At 37.7% G+C, this 26,944-nt stretch overlaps 1 protein-coding gene and 1 long non-coding RNA gene across 9 annotated transcripts in view; one reads left to right on the plus strand and one right to left on the minus strand.

Moving 5' to 3' along the window:
* LOC129927277 (A disintegrin and metalloproteinase with thrombospondin motifs 7-like) overlaps window positions 1-20,097 on the minus strand; it is a 61,938-nt gene extending 41,841 nt beyond the window's left edge. For 2 of the 7 annotated variants that reach the window (XM_056035633.1, XM_056035632.1), the window contains exon 1: window positions 5,075-5,164. The gene's annotated coding sequence lies outside the window, so the exon portion shown is untranslated. Of the gene's footprint in view, window positions 1-1,080; window positions 1,182-5,074; window positions 5,167-10,183; window positions 10,281-19,917 lie in introns of those variants that run through there. The other 5 variants (XM_056035640.1, XM_056035635.1, XM_056035636.1 and 2 more) reach the window with 5 other exon arrangements.
* Window positions 20,098-24,151: 4,054 nt separating this feature from the next.
* On the plus strand, window positions 24,152-25,792 carry LOC129927284 (uncharacterized). Of its 2 annotated transcripts, none has more exons than XR_008778940.1 (3): window positions 24,152-24,290; window positions 24,896-25,250; window positions 25,616-25,792. It is a non-coding gene; the product is annotated as an uncharacterized LOC129927284 (long non-coding RNA). The 2 variants fall into 2 exon arrangements; XR_008778941.1 differs by having other exon boundaries at window positions 25,098-25,250; window positions 25,616-25,788.
* The last annotated feature ends 1,152 nt before the right edge of the window (window positions 25,793-26,944 follow it).

The following is a 26,944-nucleotide window of genomic DNA, read 5'->3' on the forward strand; positions in this document are numbered from 1 at the left end:
TGGTCATAACAGGGAAGTGAAATAGTAATTAGCAAAATGAAGACAAATAAAAACGGAGAGAAAGAGTTAAATGTGGGTGGAGTGAAAATGAATATCGAGGGCGGCTTTAGTTCAATAACTGATAAATATTTGAATATGTTACTCTATACGAGCTATGTCTGTTGATCTCAAACTGTATCGGATATTTCCATAGGAAACACTAGCCGAATGGGGGAGGGGGGGGGTAACTGTTGTGTGATTGAAAACATTCCAAAAAAATGTCTTGCTTTTTCCAACTTTATGTGTAAATTAAGATGCTCTGTCAGCATTTCTAGAAATCACGTCAAAAAGCAAACGCCTCTTAAATTAACATGAAGAACCAGAGAATGAAGATCTGTTATCTCAGCACACAAACATTATCAACATTGATCCACATAGATTGTTATTTATACAATAACTTTTACTTATAATTGCATTGTTCGTTCATTATTATTTAGTGTATAATTTTTTTTATTTTTTTTTTTGGGGGGGGGGGGGGAGGGGTAATCAAGGTTACAAAAATTATAAATGAGGTACACATAGGTCAAAAGTTTGGGAAACACTGCCTTAGTCTGTTGGACCATTGGGGCACCATACACGATTAGTTGACCGTCTTTCTCCATTCCTTTCTTTTGTCTTGGTTAGAACCCCTTTCAGCGGCAGGCGGAAAGAGAACCCAAACCGACCACAGGAAGACACACGGTTACGTCTGCTTTGGGTGTGACAAACTCAGTAGATGACAGCAAGGCTGCGTTGCCAAGTAAAATACTCCTCCTTAATCTTCGACTCGGAAGTCAAGCCTTATAGATTGGCATTAAATGTGTCTCTCACTGCTAATACCTTTAGCACAATGTTATTGGTTAATTTTTTTTACATGTAATTACAAAAGAGACTCCAATGAGCTCTTATACAAGGTAATACATTCTCACGTTATTAGCCAAATAAAAATCTCTCTTCTATTACGTTATAACACCAGAGATTCTAACGACTTTTGTATATAAGGCAGAACAGTATAGTCTATAAGTTATTAGAATACTGTTTATATTAATAGATGACACTGACCGTCAGTACTTGAGATATGACAGATGAAAACAGAGAAAGTGACAACAATAATAGACATTCTTCCAATATGTTCTCTCAATTACAGTCTGTTGATATATAAACGTTTTTGCAATATAAAATTTGCAAATTTAATGCATTTAAAAAGAACATTCAACTCTTGTCTTGTGACTAATGTACAGAATTACACACATTATACTTCTTGGTTTTCTGACTTCTTAGTTGGTACATTAAACCGCTGCGGCTTCAATCGTGAATATATCTTTGTTGTTCTAGCCTCCAAATAAATCGATCAATTAAATATTTATTATAAGACATCAGTTAGGCCAGGTTCGTATATAATTTCACATTCACTTTCACCTATCCTTTGGTCTGCTGGACCGATGGGGCACCACACAAGATCTGTTAACCCTTTTTCTCCATTCTTCTCTGTCATTTGTCTTTGATAACATTTCATTCTGATAATATTGAACCCTGCCTTTGTTACTTGCCTGGTTTGACAAAGTCGGGGGCCGATTTTCAGTTTGTTTCCCACAGACTGTCTTTGTAACCTTGCTATTTTTTTAAATTTTATCTTTATTTTTCATTTATGTTTCATCAAATACTTAAGCCATTGTAGGCAAACATAATAGACCCCAATTCATTTCAGGCAAAAAACAAAAATATTAAATATATATCATGCTAGCAGTTCACACCGGCTACACCCGTTGATTTGTTCCAAGGTTTTATTAGTTAATATTTTTTATTATGGCCGGAACCCACTTCTTTTAAAAAAGTATTTTAATAAATGGCCTACACGTACTTTTCAGCAAGTGAATAAGTTTATCTGTAACAATGAAGTTTAACGACCCGCTCCCTCTCTGTCATTCTATCTCTCTCTCTTTTTCGCTCTCTGGAACCTAAATCGACCACCATCGGACAATAGTTATGCCTGCCCTGACTGTGGCAAAATATGTAGGTCGCAGCTGGGACTGCGTGCCTACGTGAAATACTGTACTTCTCATTAATCTTCTTCTTGTTGGTATTCTAAAGATTACATGGATTTGGCACTTTATCACTAACATGGACATTCAGTTCAGACTAAGATAGTGAGTCTCTTTCGTTAATAAGTTAACAATTATTTTTATATTAGGATTATATCTAAAGGCGTACCAAGGATGCCAGCCAACCGGAGTGGCTAGTGCTGTCAGCGCCCCCCCCCCAACCTTACAATAGTGTACGTCATACATATTTGCATAGTCATGTGAGAAATACATAACTTACAAATAATGAAAACGAAGCTAGCTAATGAACTATCTGTTGTAACAGTCACAGTCCTAGAAATACATGTACATTTAGCCATGTTGCTTAAAAAGTTAAGTTAAGTGTCTGACTTACTTACTTACTTTGCATTCGGCTGGGGTTGAAAATTAACAAAGCGGATACAAATCAGTGAAATTATTAATACAATTATTCATGCTAGCTTTTCTGAATTAGTGAAATATATGTTTTGTAATGTTTTGGCGCCACCCCCTTACGCCCCTGCACCTTCAATGAAGTCCAGTAGGGCGTCGGCGCCGAAGGCGCCATTATCCCGCTGATGGTTAGAAAGGCTTTTATCCAACCACCAGGCCTGGACATGGGGCTCTTCACCCCTGTCCTGTCTGAGGGCACCCAACGGTAGGCAGCCATATTGGTTGACTGAATGGGAAAACCGGGCCGTGCCGTGTACACAGCGCACCGTCCCCGGTCCTGGACCCCACTCGCTATAAGTGGCCGAGAACAGTGCTAACTGCGGGGAGCTTGTCTCATATTCCTATACTGTAACCGCCACTGTTCCGTGCAGGGACCGCCACTCCAGCCACGGGTCTGATGACGGCCCCCTTGTGGAACGGCGTGGCGGACTTTTTGGACTGGGTTCCGGGCGTTCTTTCCATCCCAACCTCGAGTGAGAGAGAAAAAACAAAAGCTCACCCAAGGAAGCCCGGCCGGGCCTGGTTTGCTACTCGTACTTAGCCTATTTAGTATCCACCCACTAGACGTATCCACCGGAGGGCCACGCTTAGGCGACGGGTAGCGAATTCCTCCGGACGCCCCGGCACCAGAGGCGGATGCTCTTCTCTCCCCACATTTGGCACGCTACTGATTCTAACTTGTCTCAATAGTGATTACTTAGGTTGGACTGCTCTCCATCTTGCAGTTTCAGAATGTATCCAGCTTTTATTGGACAAGTCAAGACTGGACGTCATTGAAAAAGGTCTGCTGCATACAGTAAAAACAGGAAATGTCAAGATTTGGAACATGTTCCTAGCACGTCCAGAGTAGTCCGATCTAAGGTCAAGGATGCAGGCTATTAAACAATCTGTTTCCTTGTATAGCGAGACATTTAATCTTCAGCTCATTGGAACTACAGTGCCAGAATATTGCTGAATATTTGTGTCCATTATATACCTTTTCGTTAATAACAATTTTTTCTTATAAAGTTGTCAATGTAATAAACACTGACCAATATTCAGCTAAATACAAGACAAAGAATGCACCAAAAGGATGTCGCATTTCATTATAAAATAACATGTGTGTGTATGAGTGAAGGGTGGTCCATTACAAGTCAAGACTACATATCGTGGACTAGCCAGTACTGCCTACCTGGCCCTGTTATGGCCCAATATATACAGCATATGAATTACGACTATGACTAAGACTGCTTTATTGATCCATGAGGAAATTTGTTGTGATTACAAGGACTCTTTTCTCATAAGTAGAAGTCTGCAGAAACTAACAGATAGAGAGAAGGAACACGAGGAACACAAGAAACAAGAAACATAAGGAACACAAGGAAACAAGAAACATAAGGAACACAAGGTAATTACTTCAATTGTCATTACAGACTTAAGTAAAGCAAGGAATCAGCAGTACAATGGGGAGGGGGGACTGATTTAAATAATGCTACATATATAAGATCACAGACCTACATAATAATAATAAGGCTTGTGTTCGAGTCCGAAGATTAATGAAGAATGCAATATTTCCCGTGGCTACTCAGCCCCAGCTGTGACCTAAATATTTTACCAAATCCAGAGCAGGCAAAAATATTGTCCGCCGGTGGTCGATTAAGATTTTCTTTTCGTCGTCTACGTCTGTCCTCTGTCGCGGATTTTGATTTGGTCTCAAGTGTGTATATTAAAAACATGCAAAAAGAAAACTGAACCACTTCCACATGAACTGTCTAATAAAAATACGTAATGTTAAATGGCAAGAAAAAATAGCCAATACTGAAGTCCTTCGAAAAGCGGCCTGCAAAGCACCCACACAATCTTGATGCAGTTCAGGCTTTGATGGGCAGCACCCATCTGCAGAATGGAAGACCGCCGCATTCCTAAACGACTCCTGTATGGCCAATTAAGGGAAGGAAAGCGCTCACAAGGTGGACAAATAAATTGCTTGAGGGACACCCTCAAAGCTTCTCTGAAAGCCTTCAGCCTTGATACAGCCACCTGAGAGACAGAGGCGCATGATTTAGACTTAGAAGACGATCCGACGCGAACAGTTTTCCTAAACATTAATTTATTAAGCTCTTGAATCTATAATACATGGGCACCCTGAGGGGTACATTGTGGTGCACTTGAACCCGACCCCCCGGATTTTGACTAAATCTACATCTACGTAATAAACCAAAAAAAAAAAACAGTTCTGGAAGATGCATTTCATTATAAAATTATTTTTTTTTTAAATTGGCTAAAACGTGGCTACTCAGAATTCAGAGGCGCGCACGTACATGGTTGGCCATCCTTTCCATACGCCTAGGCTAATCACTACTACATTAACCAGGGAAGCACTACTTGTTCAGTTGCTACTTAGAAGTTAATTGATTTGATGGCGCGAACAAATGGCTAAAATTTCGATACTCAGAATCCAGTGCACCCCCTTGCGGGCGCCCATGAATACAGATATGTAATGTGATTTCTTCGGAGATAAATAGTTTTTAAAATATATATTTCTAAGTTTTATTTCTTATTACCATATATTGTCATTGGAAATACGCCATTTTGGTTTTAAGGCTTAATACTAGACTATCTCCCTTGAATTACTTGCCAACTTTTTTCTGTTGCTGTTTTGCAAACAAGCTTTTGTACTTTAAGGCAATAACTAAAAACTAAATATAAATTATGTAATAAAAGTAATAGCATAGATCTACAAAGGCGAAAAAAATAATAGAAAAAAATATTAACATCAAATATATAACCTCCAACTTTAAGCTTGACATGTTGTAGTCATAGCGTAATTTAATCTTCGTTGTTTTTATATAATATATATGTATATTATAATATATAATAAGAACAAATATTTACACCACCACATCATTCAAGTACAATTTCTTTTTCGATTCCAAACAAAATAATTAATTACCAATAGTTAGCAAACAAATTGGCTAATTTTAAATGACAGCTTAATGCACAGGGTTAATTAGATACACGGGTAGGCCTGACACACACAAACCGTAATAGAATAAAGAGAAATAATAAAACTATTGAATGTAAAACAGTGAACAATATAAAAATAAGCAATATCTACAACAAAGTTGAGAAAGTCATGATTGGATTGTGGCATGGAAAGGAAGATTCGGCAAATGTTACAATGGCATCGGAGTTAGTAACCTTGTGATGGCTCCAAATAGAGACTGGGCCGATAAATAATCAATGATTTTATTAAATCTCTTCAATGAGATGAAAGAGCAGCAAGATGAAATAGTATGAGTGTTACTACTTCTCTGGACCAAATAGGGGAACGAGGGGGGAGACACTGTGAGAAGCGTGCGAGGTTCGACACCCGACGCGAGCAGAGTTGTGGTTACTGAGAGCCTAAAAGCCAGCACGGAAAATTTCTCCCAGTTGCCCCCTCCTCCCACTGGTCCACAAATGAGATTGGACCATAGCTGAGCAGGCTATAAGCATGAAAGTAGCGCTATACAAAAGCTATAATTTATTTTATTAATGAGTGTGACAAGCAGAGTGAATTTGTCATACACAACTGCTTTTGAAGCTGGCCGACAATATAGGATCCAAACTAGAGAGATTTGATCGGGACATCGTTTATGTTACGTCACATTTTAGACTTAGACCTCAGTTGAACTGTATGTCGGTGATCTAACAAAGAAAGTGAACGACGAGATCAGTATTGACCAAGATAACTCACCGTACCTTGCCCTTCCCCTTTACGAGCCTGCCGGTGATCCTAACAGTAACTGATGTAATACGGAGCCGGCGTTGGCGAAGCTCCGAACAGGGAAAGGTGATTACATCACACCTAGTTCTGCCGTGAAAACTACGATCGTACGTGTCGGCGCGTGTTGAAAGGTACGGAAGAAGAAAGGGTAAAAATAGCCACCGGTACGGTAGAAGAGAAAAACTGTCTCCATAGAAGAATGTAATACTAGTGGATTAATGAAAAGAGAGGGGGAAGCGGTAGGTGGAATCACTACCCACCCCCAACCACACATTGTTAAAAAAATTTAGTGTAAAAGAGGAGCCAGTTTTCTTTTCATGATCAGGTTACACTCGACCTATATCCCCCCCCCCCCCATCTTGTAGCTGGACCATCCATAGTCACACTCAAAGAATTTTTTCAGAAAAAAAAAAATCGCGAAACGTGAATTAAATCTCAAGCAGAACTCTAAGGCTCTACGTCCTCTCACCTAGCTCTAATTGTAAGTCTCTACTACTACTACTAAGTCTCAAGGTTTAGTCACAACTAATTAGATGTACTTGTTAGATGACATATGTTAGAAGACCGTTATGTCTTCCCTCTGTTGACATAATGGAAACGTTATTTCTAGTCTCATGGATCGTCCATGAAGGACAATAGTGCGGAGGAGCTATGTGAATTTAACTTATTTGTTGATTTTGATATGAATACAGATGAAACAGGAAAGTGTATTATTCATTGCATATTTTAGGCATTATTTTTTTTGCTTTTCTATTTCAATTGAGGCCACATTATTCACTTCGCATTGGGCCGCCCTATTCGTTTTACCTCCTATTATGTAAGGCAGGCTCTGCTTGTAGACAGTAGACTCCACTCAGCACTTTAAGGGTTAAACTTCCGTTTAGTTTACTTTCGATTCCGCGAGGAGTGTGGTGTCTTCGTTTCCTTTTTTAAGGAGTGTTTTTTTTTTTTTTTTTTTGCATTTTTTTTTCTTTTTCTACTATGTCTATAAATAAATTTTGGATTGAACGCAAGGATCTGGAGGGTGGCTTGGTCCACCCACAAGGCACTCTGCTACTAAAATTGTCCGGATAGGGAGCAGTTAGAGCTTCGATGGCGTCCATCGTCGCCGCCTTGAGGCTCGGGCCGGAGGAGGTGAACCCCTTCCTATGGTTCCTCTCGACTAGTTATGGGAGATTTCAATCATCTTTCGTTGGATCAACACTTGCCAACATATACTCAATATGTTAATTGTCCCACACGGCACGATAAAACCTTGGACATGTGCTATAGCAACATAGAAGTGGCCTACACATCTCGATCGTTATTTCCCCTCGGAGAGTCGGACCACACAATCCATCTTACACCAACGTACAAACCGGTTTTTAAAACAACAAAACCCGAAGTACGGTCCATCCAGTCATGGTCTGACGACGCTGTTTTACAGCTACAAAGTTGTCTGGAGCAAACAGATTGGGACATGTTTGTAAACAACTGTCCAGTCAGATGAACTTACAACTGTTAATTCGTACATCCAGTTCTGTGAAAACATGATTGTACCAAAGAAGAAAATTAAAACATTCAGTAATAATAGACCCTGGATTACCAGCATTGAAAATTAACATTCTGTCGTCATCGAATCGAGAAGTACATAGAAGTCTATTTATAAAGCGCTGGTTATGTGTATGTGTTTTTCGTGTGTGAATGTCGTTCGTATGTGCATCTATATTGTGCATCTATATTGTGCATCTATATTGTTGTATAGTAGTTACGCTGAGGTTGTCAATTGTAGTCAAACTGAATTTCCATTTGATTGGATCAATAAAAGTTATCTTATCTTATCTTATACTTTCTTTGTCTATTCTCTTTATACTTTCTTACTCTATTCTCATAATACTAATATATATATATATATATATATATATATATATATATATATATATATATATATATATATATATATAAGAGACGGCTTATCTTGATTAGAGAACTGCTGTTCGCCGATGATACTGCACTCATGTCTCATTCACAAGAAGGATTGCAGAGGCTTGTGAATGCACTGGCAGCTGCTTGTCAAGAGTTTGGCCTCACAATCAGCCTCTCCAAGAGTGAAATCCTGGCACAAGGTGTTGCAGAAATACCAGTGATACACATTGGAAATCATACACTTGCGGTGGTGCAGGAATTAACATACTTGGGAACAACAATAGCAAGCAACCTAGATCTAGACACTGAGCTGACAAAAAGAATAAGGAAGGCTTCTGCAGCAATGGCAAAACTCTCCAAGCGTGTGTGGGAAAATACCCAATTGACCACGGCAACAAAAATCCTTGTCTACAATGCCTGCGTTCTGAGCACACTTCTTTATGGCAGTGAGAGCTGGGCAACTTATGTTCTGTAGTCACAGATTAAATTACTGTAGACGTTACTATTTAATAATGATAATAACGAGACTGTCTTGATCAAGGTAGACATATATAACTAACTTTTATTTCCGTCCGATTCTTTGCTTTCAAAACATAGACAACAAACAATGACGTAATATCTTCTAATATTAACACATCCTTCCTTTTGAAGCTATTATCACATCCTTCCTTTTAAAGTTCTTAATACTTATATTTACAAGGAATTTTGAGAACTCGACCACTTCTGGTTGTCTTGACCGGCACAGCAAGTTCTCTAGATGTTGGTTCATAATTGTCTGTTCCGTTTGTTCTAACAATTTGCTGTTCATTGTCTTCGTCGGTGTCATAGTACCCAGAGATGTCTTCTTCGTAGCTCTTGTTTAAAAACCGTTGATTTCGTCTGTATGTTTTCCCATCATTTGTCTTTATGATGTAAGATCTGGGTGATGGATGTTTCTTAATGACGACTGCTTTCTGCCATGTTTGTCCTAGACGAACTCTCACCTTCTCCCCGACAGAGTAGTCTTTAGGTAACCTTGCTTTTGCATCGTACCTCACTTTGCTTTTCCTCTGTCGTTCGTTGAGTAATGTCTCTGCATTTTCAGCTACCGATGGTTTCAATAGTTTGGGATCAGTTGGAATGATGTCCCTGAGTCTTCTACTCATCAGCAGTTGTGATGGCGAATAAAGCAGTCCGCTTATCGGAGTATTTCTATACTCGAGCATAGCGAGATATGGATCTTTCCCACTTTTGTATGCTTTGTTGAATATCTGCTTTACGATACCAACATACACCTCACTTTGTCCATTTGATTGAGGGTACCTGGGACTTGATGTTGTTATCTTAAAATCCCATTCAGAAGCAAACTCTCTATATTGATAGCTATTGAATGGCATATTGCCGCTCACTATTTCTTCTGGTATGCCATGTCTAGCAAAAATACCTTTCATTGCCCTGATAACACATTCTGCTGTTTTGTTCTTGTTTTTCCAAGAATGGCCCCTTTTTTTTTTCCTCTTTGTAAGCAGTAACGTCTAGGATATTTGTACCGACACAAAATCTAACAAGGCCAAAATAAATATATACAACTAGATGACTTTAGTAGATGTGTATTTTCGGGAATAGACAGACAGACAGACAGACAGACAGACAGATAGATAGATAGATAGATAGATAGATAGATAGATAGATAGATAGATAGATAGATAGATAGATAGATAGATAGATAGATAGATAGATAGATAGATAGACAGACAGACAGACAGACAGACAGAATGACAGACAGACAGACTGACGGATGGATAGATAGATAGATAGATAGATAGATAGATAGATAGATAGATAGATAGATAGATAGATAGATAGACAGACAGACAGAATGACAGACAGACGGACGGATGGATAGATAGATAGATAGATAGATAGATAGATAGATAGATAGATAGATAGATAGATAGATAGATAGATAGATAGATAGATAGATTTGTTTATGTTTGCTTTTGCCAAGATATAATCTTACCCACTTTTAGGTAGCCAAGCGCTTTAACATCCGGTCGCCATGCCTCGATATGTAGATCTAGATTTAGTTTATTTGTGCATGAATTAGTAGACATATGTCAAACCTATACCTTGGAATAATGTAGAGTTTCTTTTTTTTTTTCACAGCAAATTGATTTACTAACTTTTTATTGGTAGACCGAACGCTATGCTGTCACAAAAATTTGAACTAAAGGATTTATCCAATAGTCATACCAACTTAACGGCCATGCGTGACAGCAGGAGTGGATGTCATGTTAATATGCATGACTAAATGCATAACGCGTAGGACGTAATCATCTTCTTTTTTTTTGAAGTAACGTCTGTATTATATAAGATAAGAAGATAAGAATGCCTTGGATGGGTTCGTCTTTCTTATGCTGTCTGCTGCTGTAGCTGTAGGGGGGGTGTCATCGTCCATTTCGCAGGAGGCAACAGAGAAGTCGTCTGCAGGTGTCATCTTGAGACTATACTAGGTGGGCAGATCTCAGAGTGCTTGAAACTTGCCAGTCAAGGGCATAGAGAAATATGAAAGAAGATTTTCTAAATTATGTTTTGAAATGTAAACTTTATTTAAGATAAGATAAGATACGATACAACATAAGAGAATGGACGGACCTGCCATTGAAAGAAGTTCTAACTAAGGCAAAAGATGTAGAGGAATGGAGAAAGACGTCGACGACGGTCCATTAGACTTAGGGATAGATTAAGTTAAAGATAAGATAAGATAATGTTTATTAATCCAATCAAATGGAAATTCAGTTTGACTACAATTGAACACCTCAGCATAACTACTGTAATAATAACTATATAGATGCAAATACAAACAACATTCACGTACGAAAGAATTACACACTCAAAAACAGGCTCTATGAGTTCTACTTCTTTGTACTTCTGAATGACGACAGCTTCTAATACAAGTATTTCAAGCAGATATTATCTGATAATTTATACTGATGGCTAGGAATATATTTATTTCAAAACAATTTTTTTTTGAGGACACATTTATTCATATATTAAGAAACAAACATTAATAGCAAAATTGTTTGAATGGACGCGGTGGCTGAGTGATTAAGCGCCTGGCTTCCGAACGTGTGGTTCTGAGTTCAAATCTCGGCGAAGACAGAGATTTTCAGTTTCAGGATGTTTGTCCATTCAACTATAATGGGTACCTGACTGTAGTTGGAGAAAGTAAAAACGGTTTATCGTTGTGCTGGCCACATGACACCATGCTCATGTTAGAGACAAATGACATTAACACCATCCGCCCCATAGATCTTGTGCTGGCCACATGACACCATGCTCATGTTAGAGACAGATGACATTAACATCATCTGCCCCATAGATCTTGTGCTGGCCACATGACAATATGCTCAAGTTAGAGACAGATGACATCCGCTCCATAGATCTTGTGCTGGCCACATGACACCATGCTCAAGTTAGAGACAGATGACATCCGCCCCATAGATCTTGTGCTGGCCACATGACACCATGCTCATGTTAGAGACAGATGACATTAACATCATCCGCCCCATAGATCTTGTGCTGGCCACATGACACCATGCTCATGTTAGAGACAGATGTGACATTAACATCATCCGCCCCATAGATCTTGTGCTGGCCACATGACACCCTGCTCATGTTAGAGACAGATGACATTAACATCATCTGCCCCATAGATCTTGTGCTGGTCACATGACACACTGCTCATGTTAGAGACAGATGACATTAACATCATCTGCCCCATAGATCTTGTGCTTGCCACATGACACCATGCTCATGTTAGAATCAGATAACATTAACATCATCCGCCCCATAGATCTTGTGCTGGCCACATGACACCCTGCTCATGTTAGAGACAGATGACATTAACATCATCTGCCCCATAGATCCTGTGCTTGCCACATGACACCCTGCTCATGTTAGAATCAGATAACATTAACATCATCCGCCCCATAGATCTTGTGCTGGCCACATGACACCCTGCTCATGTTAGAGACAGATGACATTAACATCATCTGCCCCATAGATCTTGTGCTTGCCACATGACACCCTGCTCATGTTAGAGACAGATGACATCCGCCCCATAGATCTTGTGCTGGCCACATGACACCATGCTCATGTTAGAGACATATGACATCTGCCCCATAGATCTTGTGCTTGCCACATGACACCCTGCTCATGTTAGAATCAGATAACATTAACATCATCCGCCCCATAGATCTTGTGCTGGCCACATGACACCCTGCTCAAGTTAGAGACAGATGACATCCGCCCCATAGATCTTGTGCTGGCCACATGACACCCTGCTCATGTTAGAGACAGATGACATTAACATCATCCGCCCCATAGATCTTGTGCTGGCCACCTGACACCATGCTCATGTTAGAGACAGATGACATTAACATCATCTGCCCCATAGATCTTGTGCTTGCCACATGACACCCTGCTCATGTTAGAATCAGATAACATTAACATCATCCGCCCCATAGATCTTGTGCTGGCCACATGACACTCTGCTAATGTTAGAGACAGATGACATCCGCCCCATAGATCTTGTGCTGGCCACATGACACCCTGCTCATGTTAGAGACAAATGACATCCGCCCCATAGATCTTGTGCTGGCCACATGACACCATACTCATGTTAGAGACAGATGACATTAACATCATCTGCCCCATAGATCGCAAGATCTGAAAGGGGAAACGAATAGTTTAAACACGAAACACAATTATAAGATAAGAGAATCACTCACACACGTGCAGTGCTTTTTTTTTAAAAGTCTTCTCTTTGTTTACGTCTGTCATTGGACATTTCCATAAAAAGGCGATACAACTATATGCGGCTATTCTTGGTGCATCCGGTGCATTGATACGGTTGTTTTATTGAAAGGTTAGGCCTAAATGATTTTGTTTTACACACTGTAGCACTGTAGAGTTGAATTTTTGAAGCTCGTCCCTTGATAGCACTAAATAAGTCTAATAGGGAGAATGTCTTTTTTTTTAAAATCCAATTATGAAATACAAACCTTATCTAAGGGAAAGAATTCCACCTTGCAAGCATTTCTCTCGTTAATGTAAAAATTATTTTTTCTTATGCGATATCAAACAAAATAATTAATTACCTATATTCAAATGACTAATTGTTTAATTTTGTTTTTGATTTATTTTGTATTAGCTACAATAAATAATGGTTTCAATTTTCAACTTGATTCGAGAACGGGCGAGGTAGAAATAACATGTTCAATAATCTAAGGGGACGAAATGCTGCATATTTAGCCGTATCTGTGACTTCGGATGGAATTAATTTCTCTTGTTAGTATCAAACAAAATAATTATTTACAAGTAATTAATAGACTAATCGGATTATGTTGTTTTTTTTTAGCTGATTCGTGTCTTGTCTTTGCCAAAGAATAATCGTGCAAAGTTTCAACTTGTTCCGAGAATGGATGCTAGAGAAACAAGGGGCACAAACTTTTTACCAGACAGACAGATGGACAGACAATGTAAGTTGATATACGCTTTGTAAAAATGGCAACTGACTAGTGTATTAAAGGAGATTTGATACGAAGATCAACTGTCACGCATTGAGCTATTGTTAAAATTATAACTCAATTCTTTTTACTTATCTTATAAATTACTGACGTTACTTCATTAAGAAATATAATTACGCCTAAATAGCCAAGTATGTTAATCAAAGACTAAAAATTCCTTGAAGTTGTTGGTTTTCCTAGCTGATTTAGACAACCCAATACATGCACTAAAAGCACCGAAAAGATGGAGCACTTGTACGAATTTGTCCTAGCATGTGAAATAAGAAATGTGTCTATGTCTTTGTTTCTGAGTTTTGTGTTTCTCTGTATTCTCACCTTGTGTCATAGATGTTCTCCTGAATTGTCTGAATTTAGTAATATTTTTTAGTAGGGTAACTCTACTCAAGTGTGAATATTCGTTTGTTATAAATGGTTACAAGGAGGGTTGCCTGGTGGTGCGGTATGTGCGTTCGGTCGTCTCGATGTTCCTCGGTTCAAACCCTGCCCGCTGCCATCCCCCGTCGCCCTGCGGGATGTTTGGACTAGGAAGTAAATCATCTTCAACATCCAAAACAAGTAAAACAATTTACAAACAAACATTTTACAAACAAACATTTTACAAACAAACATTTTACAGACAATTTAGAAACAAACATTTTACAAATAAACACTTTACAGTCATTTTACAAACATTTTACAAACAAACATATTACAAACAAACATATTACAAACAAACATTTTACAGACATTTTACAAACAAGCATTTTACAAACAAGCATTTTACAAACAAACATTTTACAGACATTTTACAAACAAGCATTTTACAAACAAACATATTACAAACAAACATTTTACAAACAAACATTTTACAGACATTTTACAAACAAGCATTTTACAAACAAGCATTTTACAAACAAACATTTTAGAAACATTTTTAGAAACAAACATTTTAGAAACAAACATTTTAGAAACAAACATTTTAAAAACAAACATTTAACAAACAAACATTTTACAAATCTCAAGGCTCAATTTTGCCTCCGTTTCTTTTCTTATTCTTTTGTTAGCAACAGTGAATTCATTGTTAGTGTCAGCGGCGTAGCTGGGAATCTGCCGTTCTTTGGGGGCCCTGGAGTTACTTCTTTGGTGGCCCCTGCATTTTGAGTAATATTTAATATTTAGTGTAAAAAAACAAACCCACTCATTTAGGGGCCACCGACATCTGGCCCCACCCTAGCTACGCCTCTGGTTATTGTTTAGTAAATCGTGAAAATCACCATTCGCTATTACAGCAAAAGATTATAACTAACCGTGTCGAAAGCCTTGGTGAGATCCACAAAGGCAGCATATATATTTAAGTTCCCCTCTCCGCATTTTCTTGTAACTGTCGCAAAACAAATATCCAAAAATACCGGCTCTAAAGTCACATTGGTTCTTGTCAGGGTGAGGGCATAACTCTAGTGTGTAGTGACGTGCTGAGATCTCTTCTTGCCTCGTAATTATCAAACCTTTGCTCTGGCCACTTCAGCCATCGCGTAGCATTACTGTGTACTAAGTCTATGACACACTTACATGTAAATATATATAACGTAACGTTTAATCGTAAAAAAATGGGTTAGTTGGTCAAGCAAAACTCATGCAAAACTCATGCAAAGAGCTTTCATGCTACTGATTGAAGTGTGATGCCTCTATAGTTGGAGCAATTAAACTTGTCACTCCTTTTGTATAGGAGAATTGCAGTTTCAAGTTTCTCAAATGGTGAATCATCGAGCTCCTCTCCTATAGCTTTTTTTTTTGGAATATTTACCACGGATCCCTCCGATACAAACCATTTGTCACCAAATAGCAAGCCATAGTGTTCTGTCCAGCAATTTTGTGTATCCGTCTTGCTAGTTAAAAGAGTGGAATCATCGGAATATTTTAGCGGCGAAGTAGTGTGGTTACAGTCTGGTAAGATAAGAGCTATAGGCACATAGAAGCGACTCGTGGAAAGAGCGTGTGTCACCAGTGTTAGCATAAACCCGGATAGTTCAACTTTAAGCCACCATTTACTTCTATGCCCGGACCTTTGACTGCGGAGTGTTACAAGAAGCTTTATAGAGAGATCTGGCTGCATTGTCATTATTGTTTGCAAGAACAGAACAATAGCAGTTGTGCTTTTTCTTTAGCAGTTCTTGAATTTCTTCCTTGTTCTCCTCACACCAGTCTCTATTGGGTTAGGCTGTCACGTCACGTGGTAACGTTTTTAGCTGGCTCTAGTTACTAACTGGATCATCTTCCCTATGGCTTTCTGTGATCAACCTCTAGTATCCCCCTTAATTTCTCTTGTATTTTTGTCATCCTTGAGAATGTGTTGCGTTCATATGCGCTGCCCATTGTAGCCATTCGACAATAAGCAGTAATGTGCATATACTTGGGATGTTTCGTAGCACGCTTCACGGGCAAAAATAAACGATTGAATCTCGTTTTTTTTTAAAATATATATGATTCATCCCTTTATAAAAAAAAGACTTAATTATATCTATTCTTAGGTTTCAAATTATCATTCTTCCCTAGTTCTATTAGAGCATGGAATGGGTTGCCTGAGCCAGCCAGGAAAACCAGTGACTTGGTAGAATTTAAGTCATTGGTTAACAATCATGACTAAATGCATGACGCGTAGGACGTAGGACGTAATCATCTCTTTTTTGAAGTAAGGTCTGCATTATATAAGATAAGTAAAACCCGAAGTAGATGGTTAAAGTTGGTTGTTGTGCTGGCCACATGACATCCTCGTTAATTAGCTATCAGCCATAAAAGCAGATTACTTTTAGATAATTTATATCCCATAAATCGCAAGGTCTGAAAAGGTGTCAATATATTGATATTACATTTAAATACGTAAAATTAGATCTATGAGATCTTATGAAATGTGCATAGCTATTGTTATTGTTGCAATTGACTTTCAAAAAACTATGAATAATTGACTCCCGTTTATTTTTTATGAAACAAATGATGACAAAAATGACAAAATAAATAAATTAGCGTTTGTCTTATATTATTCTATAAAAGAGAGGTTACTTCAAAAGAAAAGATAATTAGATCTACGTCCGGAAGCTCAAAATTGGAACCAGGGAAATCTGCCCATGTGGAGTATCACCAGAGAATGCAGACCACGTCCTCCAAAACTGCTCTCTTTACCAAGAGGCCCGTATAAGTCATTGGTCCCAAATCACCCCAATAGAAAGAAAACTATATGGAGAGCTCCCTGATTTGGAAACCACTGCGCAGTTGGTCTAGTCATATGAACACTCCAACATAACAATGAGAACGAAGAAGAAGATCTACGTCCAACGTGTTTAATGTGCCATTCTTGTCATACGTGTTAATAAGTGACTTAAACTCTGCTAATTCGTTGGTTTTCTTGCTTATTCAGGCAACCCATTTCATTCTCTAATGGAACTACTTTACTCCACTAAAAAAAAATTAAGTCCATCTGGAATAACCTGCCCAGTGTGCAGCTGAATATTTCGGACTAACATAGGTTTCAACAGCCACACGAGGAAGCACAAAACCCCAGTGCAACGCCCCCAGCATGACAAAAGTGGTCATCATGGAACAACGATGGGCAAACTATATGATATATGATTTAGATCTAGTCGACATAACGCCATAACTTAATTTTTCGTTTTATTCAAGTCCTTTTTATAAGTAGCATAAAGTTTTTCTTTTCTTCTTCTAATAAAATTGTTATTTAATCTTATCTTATCTTATATAATACAGACGTTACTTCAAAAATGAGACCTTAATCCTAATTATACCTAGACAGCGCAAATAATTTAATTTATATATCTTATTTTAGTATATAATACGTACAAATAAAAATAAATAAATAAAATCAGCTGTCGTTGACGCGAAAAATTAAATTATAAACAATTACACCTCTCAACGATTTTCTTTACATAATTGATCCCTTTCCAAATAATTCTTTAATCGTCTCTTTTCAAAAAGATCACTGACTAGTCTAGGTCTAGTTATTAAACTAAGATCCACCATGACAGTCTAATAACTAAGGGCCTTCGATGGGAAGTTTTACCCAAATTACTGGGCCACGGTTGTGGCCACTGATGTTGTGGACTACCAATAATATTCTAAGAATACGTTTTTTAATTGAATTCTAGACTAGACCTACGTCTAACTTACAGTGATGCCTTCAAACTTCAATCAGATTACACTGACTAGACTAAAGTTTTGACTAAAGACATTATACTCAATATAAATATACTGATACTCAGTGATAGTATGTGAGAAAACTGTCTAAGATCAGACAGTATGATAATGAGTATGGAGACAGACTGTGCAATGCTCAGAATGCTGGTAAGACCCTTACTGGGCCTTACTAATACTAATAGCAAAAGGACTGAGCCAGCCCTATTAATCCAGATTATAAATAATTCATGAATATGGAGGTAAATAATTAACAAAATAATTTTTCTTTCAAATCTAGCCATGATTAATGATAATGTTTTAAAAGGTCTCCGGTTCGAATCCCTGTAAAGGCTGGGATTTTGGATTTCAGATCTTTAGGTCATTCCACCCTTTGGGTTGGAAGACATATGATGCGACAGTTTCTGCGTACTAAGCTGATCCGCCATTTTGTTTGTAAGTATACATTAGTAGCCTTACTCTGGCTATACTGACTATAGTAAATCTAGATCTAATACAATCGGGTTTAAGTTTCCAAAACACAATCTCTACTTTGACCTTTTTAGTGCATTAATTTAAACAAAATGCCTAGCTACTGCTGCATAAAAGGGTGCTAAAAAAAAAACTCATATACGTCAATAAACAAGAAAGGAATGAGATTTTTTAGCATTCCTAGACAACCTAGGCCTAGAACTTGGCAAGGCTCTAGGGATGAAGAGATTACTTCAAAAAGAGATTACTTCGAAAAGACTTGGCTGTTGTCCTGGGAAGGTTTGGACTAGGAAGGAACTTACAAAATGTAAAACATTTTACAGTACAATTTAGTGGATTTAATTATAATAAGATAAAGTAGATAGATCTATATTAACTAGATGATACAATAAATAGTTTGTCCATCATGGCTGAGGGCTTTACACTGAGGTTTAGTGCTTCCTCATGTGACTGGTCTTCTTCTTCTTCATCGTTCTCATTGTTATGTTGGAGTGTTCATATGACTAGACCAATACATGAGATGAACTGCGCAGTGGTTTCCAAATCAGAGAGCTCTCCATATAGTTTTCTTTCTATTGGGGTGATTTGGGGCCAATGTCTTATACGGGCCTCTTGGTAGAGAGAGCAGTTTTGGAGGACGTGGTCGGCATTTTCTGGTGATACTCCACATGGGCAGATTTCACTGGTTCCTATTTTGAGCTTCCGGAACATGTGTTGTCGCATTCTGTTGTGTTCGGTCCTGAGTCGAAAGATTAGACGTTGGTCTTGTCGGGATAGCTTATAGTAAGCGTCATCTTTCTTGTGATTTGGATGGGAGCTCGTCCATTTCTCATTTATTTTATCTACAATTAATTTCTTCATTTCTTCTGGATAGAGTGCAGAGTTTACTTGTGAGTTTGTTCTCCCACTCTTGGTGAGTGTGTCAGGCTTCTCATTTCCTGCTAGTTGTATGTGAGCTGGTATCCATTGAATAACAGTTTTTTTGCTGTTGTTGTTGAGCTTTGTAAATTGGTATGTAGAGTGACTGGTGAAACCTATGTCCACCTATTTTAGTCTGCTAGTTATACTATATTCTAGTATAAGGACTAGATTTCATATCACTATGCTCCAACAATAGTGTATCACTTACTCCTATGGCTAAAGTCAGAGCTGGTAGGGTTTAACCCTCGACAAATCCGAACGACAGTCCAGCGCGCAAACCGCATGACCAGGCAGCCATCCTATAAGCACAACATAGTAAAATATCTGATTGGAATAACACCTCAAGGTGTTGTCTCATTACTTTCAATAAATGAATTAAAAATATGTATACTAAGCTTTATAGTTTCTTTGGATTTAATAGCCTTTACATTTTTATTTTTAGAAGTGATGTTGTTCACAAGAGAATCAAATTTAACTTTTTGTTTTTTAATGAGGTGATGTCAATCTCAGAAACCTTAGTTGGCAAAACTTTTTTAAGCTCTGATGGATTTATCCAGTAAGATGACAAGCCTGTAACTAACTGTCTTACTCTCTTTTAGTCTGGTGTTGGCTTCCAGCATAAATAAAGTGGCTGCCACATGAGTGCAGGACTCTCCAAGTCCAACTGTACAAGAACAGTGGGCTGATAGAATAATACCATCTCGACTTATCCAGGGCTGCAGTACCTTTTCTGCTAACCACTGAGAGTGAAGAACCTAATGAAAAGAAAAAAAAATAATTAAAAATACCTGTTCATATCAAGACATTGGTCTCATATACATGTAAATACAATGAATATCAAGATATTTAGTATAATATAACAATATTTATTACTTACCTTTGCTAGTGGCTTAAAAGCCATAATATCTTGAACGCAACCATCTAGGAACTGGTTGTAAGCTGCTAAACTCTTGTAAGCCTGTAGACATTTTCAAAAGTAAAAATAGCGATAACATTTTAGTAATAGATGTAGAGCTCTTGTATAATGAAAAGAAAAAAAAAAGAAAAAATACCTGTTCATATCAAGACATTGGTTGGACTTCGAAGCGTCCTAAAAATATAGAAATTAAAAACCCAAGTCTACTCCAAAAATTCAATTGAGACTAGTCAAGTGCTTCAGCCGCAACAACCAAAAGGTTTGGGCTAAGGTGTAATTAGCTTCAAATTTTAAGGAGCATTTAAAAGTTGTAAAAGAAACACAGAACTAGTATCAGATCTAGGACCATTAGATTTATCAAGTTACTAGACCCGATGAGCCTAGTCCTAGAATAAACTTTAAAAAGTCTTCTATTTTTATATATATATATATATATATATATATATATATATATATATATATATATATATATATGAAAACCTTCCAGATACCCCTCCTCTCCGGTCCACCAATGAGATTGATTGGACCATAGCGCTCTGAGCATGCTATAAGCATGAAAGTAGCGCTATATAAAAGCTAAATTTATTTATCTTATCAAGTGACCTAGCTAGAATATAGATCTAGAATCTAGTCTAGATTAGTAGATCTAGATCTATTCTAGGTCTAACAATAAAATTGATTCGGAATACCTTGAATTCATCCTTTGTGATTGTGTAGGCACTTTCAGTAGAACAAGATTATAAGTGAAGAGATCTGGATAACACAAGGAGGGCAGCAAATCATTTTCTTTATTATGATGGCTTGCTTTCAAAGTGTAAGGATCAATATTATTTATTTCTGTAATTTCCTGACTATATCTTTCTTTGCTCGACTTATCCATGGTAAGTGCCTAAAAGCGTGTGTTGACTGTGCATAGAAACCAGATTTTTACCAACAATATGTGTGCCGTGCCATGATCACATGACTATGTCTACCAAGCTAAAGGTACCTGATGTGATGGGGAAGGTAAAGGCGGGTGGTTGTTGTGCTGACAACCTCATTAACCATGGGCCACAGAAACAGATGACCTTTACATCCTCAGCCCCATAGATTGTAAGGTCTGAAAGGGGAACATTACTTTGATTTACTTTAGTGGAAAAAAAAAGTTTCTTCTTCCATTTTTTATTCATTAAACAATGTTTTCTTGTGTTCTTTTCACTCAAAGAACTATAGAACTACTTTTAGCCTAATCAATTTGATGGAGTCGTGGTGGCTGAGTGGTAAAGCTCTTGGCTTCCATGCTGGGGGTCCCAGCTATGAATCCTGGTGAAAACTGGGATTTCTAATTTCTGGATGTTTGAACGCCTCTGAGTCCACCCAGCTCTAATGGGTACCTGACATTGGTTGGGGAAAAGTAAAGGTGATTGGTCGTTGTGCTGGCCACATCACATGACACCCTCGTAAATCATAGGCCACAGATACAGATGACCTTAACATCATCTGCCCTATAGACCACAAGGTCTGAAAGGAGAACTTTTACTTTTTTAATCTGTTTGGTATAGTTATATTCAAACTCATTTATGCTTTCACTCATACTAACCTTTATAGATTTATGATTGCCCAATCCATGGTTCAACAAATTTAAAGATTTTACATGGCAGTATGATTAAAATGACAGTCTTTAAAGTCAACTAAAAAAAAAGTAAAATTGAAAAAGATATAAAATGTAAATATTAATTGGGAGCAAATCACAACATTTTGAAATAGAAATGTACCAGCTACATCACGTTAGATGCAGTGGATACCATATCACAACATTTTGAAATAGAAAAGTACCAGCTACATCATGCTAGATGCAGTGGATACCAAGTCACAACATTTTGAAATAGAAATGTACCAGCTACATCATGCTAGATGCAGTGGATACAGAGTCACAACATTTTGAAATAGAAATGTACCAGCTACAACACACTAGATGCAGTGGATACCAAATCACAACATTTTGAAATAGAAATGTACCAGCTACAACACACTAGATGCAGTGGATACCAAATCACATCAGTGTAACTGGCAACTCAGATGTAGACTTCTTGGACAACCAGGGAAGGCTAACACCAACCACCTAGCAGGCTGTGAGCTTCCATAAGCAAATTACATTTTGAAAAAGAAATGTACCAGCTACATCACTCTAGAACACAGTGCTACATCATATGATTCAGCAGTCAATTCTACAGAAAATTGTCAAAGTAAAAAAGTAAAACAAAAACCTAACTCCAAACAATGAAAACAACAACCTTCAAAGCAATGGAAGAGATCATTTTTTCCCTGGTTTCTCTGGACAAAATAAGAGAAATAATAATCCTTAATCAGTTTACTAAAATGAAAACCTAAGAGAGCTACCCACTCAAAACTTAAACCCACAAGTCTGGCACTCAAAACTAACTGAAAAGACCTCATTTCATACAAGAATCTCAAAGAAACACCACTTATAAAATATAATTTATGAATCAGGTAAACAGTGCAATGACTCTCTCCCCTGGGACCTAAGCTCTCTTTCTGCTGTAAGAGACAGTATTGAAAACATAACCAAAAAATCTTATCACAATCAGAAAGATCTCAAGAAAATGGTGAATATTTTTCTACAAATCTAATAAACCAATAACTAGTGGGTCAATTATACAGATGAATCATCTTAAGAATCCACCAGTAACAGAGGAGCTGTCTTATTCAATAAATGGCTCAATTGAGAAAGATTAGAAAATTTAATTGCCACTGGCGATCTCTCATGCACACTTTCTAATGAATAAACATTTCTTTCTAATGTTTAAAAAAATCTGATGCCTCCTCTATCAAAAAGGTCAGGACAGCTCTTATAAATCTCAACAATAATAGCAAGAAAACTGTTCTCCAATGGATCCCAGCACACTTTCAAATAGAGGAGAAGAAAAATCTGACACTGCCCAAATGGGAGAATAACTAAGCAGTCTTAAATTCCATGGGAGGTGCAGTGGCTAAGTGGTAAAGCACTTGGCTACTGAACCAGGGTGCAGGGTTTGAATCCTGCTGAAGACTGGGGTTTTTAATTTTGGGATCTTTGGGCACCTATTGAATCCACCCAGCTCTAGTGGGTACCTGACATTAGTTAGGGAAAAGTAGAGGTGGTTGGACACATGACACCCTCGTTAACCATAGGCCACAGAAACAGATGCCCTTTACATCATCTGCCCTATAGACCACAAGGTCTGAAAGGGGTACTTTACTTTTTCCTTTCTTAAATTCCACTATATCCAGAAGAGAATAGAAAAAGAAAAAAAGAGTAGTATAAACCAAAAATATAACAGTTGTCACTCAAACATCAGGATTAAGGATGCATGTTACATTCTATCAGGACACAGTCAATGAATTATTTTTCACCTTTGAACAGGGCACAACATAATGAGGCAACACTTATTCTGAATGTTGAAACACGTGGCCTTGTTTTATCATGAGGCCCAAACAAAATACTGGCCCCCAACAGTCCTTTAGAATAAAGATTGTATGGAAAGCTGCCTGATCTGAAAATAATGGAGTTCATCTTCGATAAATATATATATATCTGAACCCTACAATTTATAATGAGAACACAGAGAAAAAAAAAAAAAAAACAGTATGTAATATTTAAGTTACACTTTTGTCACACAGTCTCATATTTGTTTATATTGACTTTAATATTCACATTTATTCAAATAAAATAGCTGTATATTTTATACATTTATCCTTAAAATGTAGTGCAGTATTGGTCACTAGTTCAAATGTTTGATGTGTTTAAGGCTATATAAGGTTATAACTATTCCTTTGGCTCACATTGAATTAAAATCATACATTGTAATAATTTTTGTGTGTGTCTACATCCTCTTATTGTTTATTTGTGTTTTCAGGTGGCGATATTATTGTTTACCATGGAGTTGTCTACTTTTCAAATTTTACTGACCAAGTTTTGTACAGTGACTGATCCATCTGCAGTTTCCGAACCAGTAACTGATATCTCAAAAAAATATTGCTTTATTGATGGTGTCTGGTCACCTCAGGTAATCTTTCTCTTTTTCTTTTAATATGTAAAGAAAATTATATGTATGTATTTTTTTTATATAGAAATGGATACTGTTTGTCTAAGGTGGATACTGTTTGTCTAGGGTGGATACTGCATGATCTTTGCAGAAGCTGTAGAACACCTTTCCACCATGGAATCCATACATTGAAATGAAAATGTTCAGATTTTATCCATGGGATGCAGTATGCACAGTGGATATTAATTTTAAAAAAGTAAAGTTTACCTTTCAGACCTTGCGATCTATGGAGCAAATGATGTCAAGGTTATGTTTCTATGGCTAGTGGTTAATGAGCAGGTCGTCATGTGTCCAGCACAATGACTAACCGCCTTAATTTTCACCACCTAAAATCAGTTACCCATTAGAGTTGGGTTACTGAGGGGCACCCTAAAAATTCAAAATCCCAATCTTCATTGAGGCTGGAGGTTCAAACCTAGGACCCCATTGTTTTCCTATGAGGTACACAAATCCTTTAGCCAACAAAAAATCAAAATATTGATATAGAAACGAAATGAAAAATGACTGAGCTTTTGGCCCATGACTTTGAAATGCTAATATCTATGTATACTTCTTTATGTTGGCAGAGGATCAACATGATTTGTTCATTGAAAGACACTTGAAGGTGTAAGTTGTAAAAGGTTTTGAAAGACTTGCCAAAGCAAGGCATTCTTGACAGGAATAAACATTGGGAGCAGCTCTAGCTGACTCAGCTCAGAGGATGACATCACAGTTAATTGACATCTTTCTGTTAACAATGCATGGATTATCTTATCTTCTTCATTCTAGGGGAATTATGCATTGAGTGAAGACATCTTGCTGTAGAAGAGAAGAACAATTCAGATAGTTCACATGATTTACAATATGGCTTTGATTGTCTTATGTTAATGGCTGGTAAAGAACTGAAACATGTAGGCTGGAGATCACTTGATAGAAATCAAGGTAGGACTGCACTATTGCACAGAGTAAAGTTGAAGCATGTAGTTACCAAGTGTAAAATAATATTCAAATTGCTATTAGCTAAACTAGTGAAACCTGTAATTTAACATACATTAACATTCTTTTCTTATTTGAAGTCTACTGTTAAATTTCAATTATAACATTAACCCTATCAAGTAATTTACAGGTCATGTTTCTGTCTATCAAGCTATTTACTTCTCATATTTCTATGTATTCTGCCATAAATTTCTATAAATGAATTCAGCCTTGAGTGGTATATTTTTGTCTGTATTTGCAAATACATATTTGTGTTGCTTTTTGTATTTCTGACTTGCAACTTCTGAATTGAATCTCCTTTCTTTACACAGAAATCTCTGATCTACATTGTATGAGAAAATCATGAAGTGGTTGTTGTCATTGATCCAGAAACTAAGTTGCAATCTGTCTTGATAAATATATCATACAGATTTAATGGTGGCCTACTCAACCCGAGGCGGCTTAAAGCAAAAACAAAAACAAACGCAGCAATAATCAGAGACTTGCTATTTGCTGACGACTGTGCCCTAAATGCCTGCTCTGAAAATGATCTGCAGAGCATCATCAGTGACTTCTCAAGAGCATGCTCAGACTTTGGCCTTACCATCAATACGAACAAGACTGAAGTCTTATATCTACCTGCTCCTGGGAAAGCCTACATGGATCCAAGCATTACTATAAATGGACAGGATATAAACGCAGTGGACAAATTCACAAATCTTGGCAGCACACTCTCCAGAAATGGAAAAATTGATAGTGAAATCGACCTGCGTATCGCCAAGGCCAGTGCATCCTACGGCAGATTGTCTACAAATGTCTGGAACAGACGTGGTATCTCCACAAACACCAAGCTAGGGGTCTATAGAGCCGTCATCCTCCCTACATTGCTATATGCCTCAGAAACATGGACAGTGTACAGTAAACATGCAAAGAAACTAAACCACTTCCACATGACATGTCTGAGAAAAATACTAAATGTCAAATGGCAAGACAAAATACCAGAGTGTGTCTGCAAAGCATCCACACAATCCTGATGCAGTCCCAGCTGCGATGGGCAGGTCACGTCTACAGAATGGAAGACCACCACATCCCTAAACGACTCCTGTATGGCCAACTAAGCGAACGAAAGCGCTCGCAAGGTGGTCAAAGAAAGCGCTTCAGGGACACCCTCAATGCTTCTCTGAAGGCGTTCAGCATAGACCCAGGCACTTGGGAGAGCATCATGGCGTCGCGCTGTGAAAACTGGCGCACAGGTTGCTGGGGAAAAAAGAACAATGCTGGCAGAAGAAAAACGCCAGAAAAGAAAAGCAAGGCCCACGACACTAGCTCCAGCTGGAATAACCTGCCCAGTGTGCGGCCGAACATTCCGGGCTCACATAGGTCTCACCAGCCACATGAGGAGGCATAAAACCCCAGTGCAAAGCCCTCAGCCCCCTGGATGACAAAGTGGTCATCATCGAACCACGATGGATGAACAATAAGTTGCAATCTGTCTTGGTAAGCAGTATTGAAGTTAGGGTGATAGCTTTTTTGGTCACAATAATTTATTTTGAAAATTAAAGAAATTTTTTTTTGCTTTAGTAGACAGATTTATAATCATTAAACATTGTTTTAAATGTCTAAAAGATTAATTAAAACTTGTAAAACTGTTGTGAAATTAT

Source organism: Biomphalaria glabrata, chromosome 7 (genome assembly GCF_947242115.1).
Source record: "Biomphalaria glabrata chromosome 7, xgBioGlab47.1, whole genome shotgun sequence".
NCBI lineage: Eukaryota > Metazoa > Mollusca > Gastropoda > Planorbidae > Biomphalaria > Biomphalaria glabrata.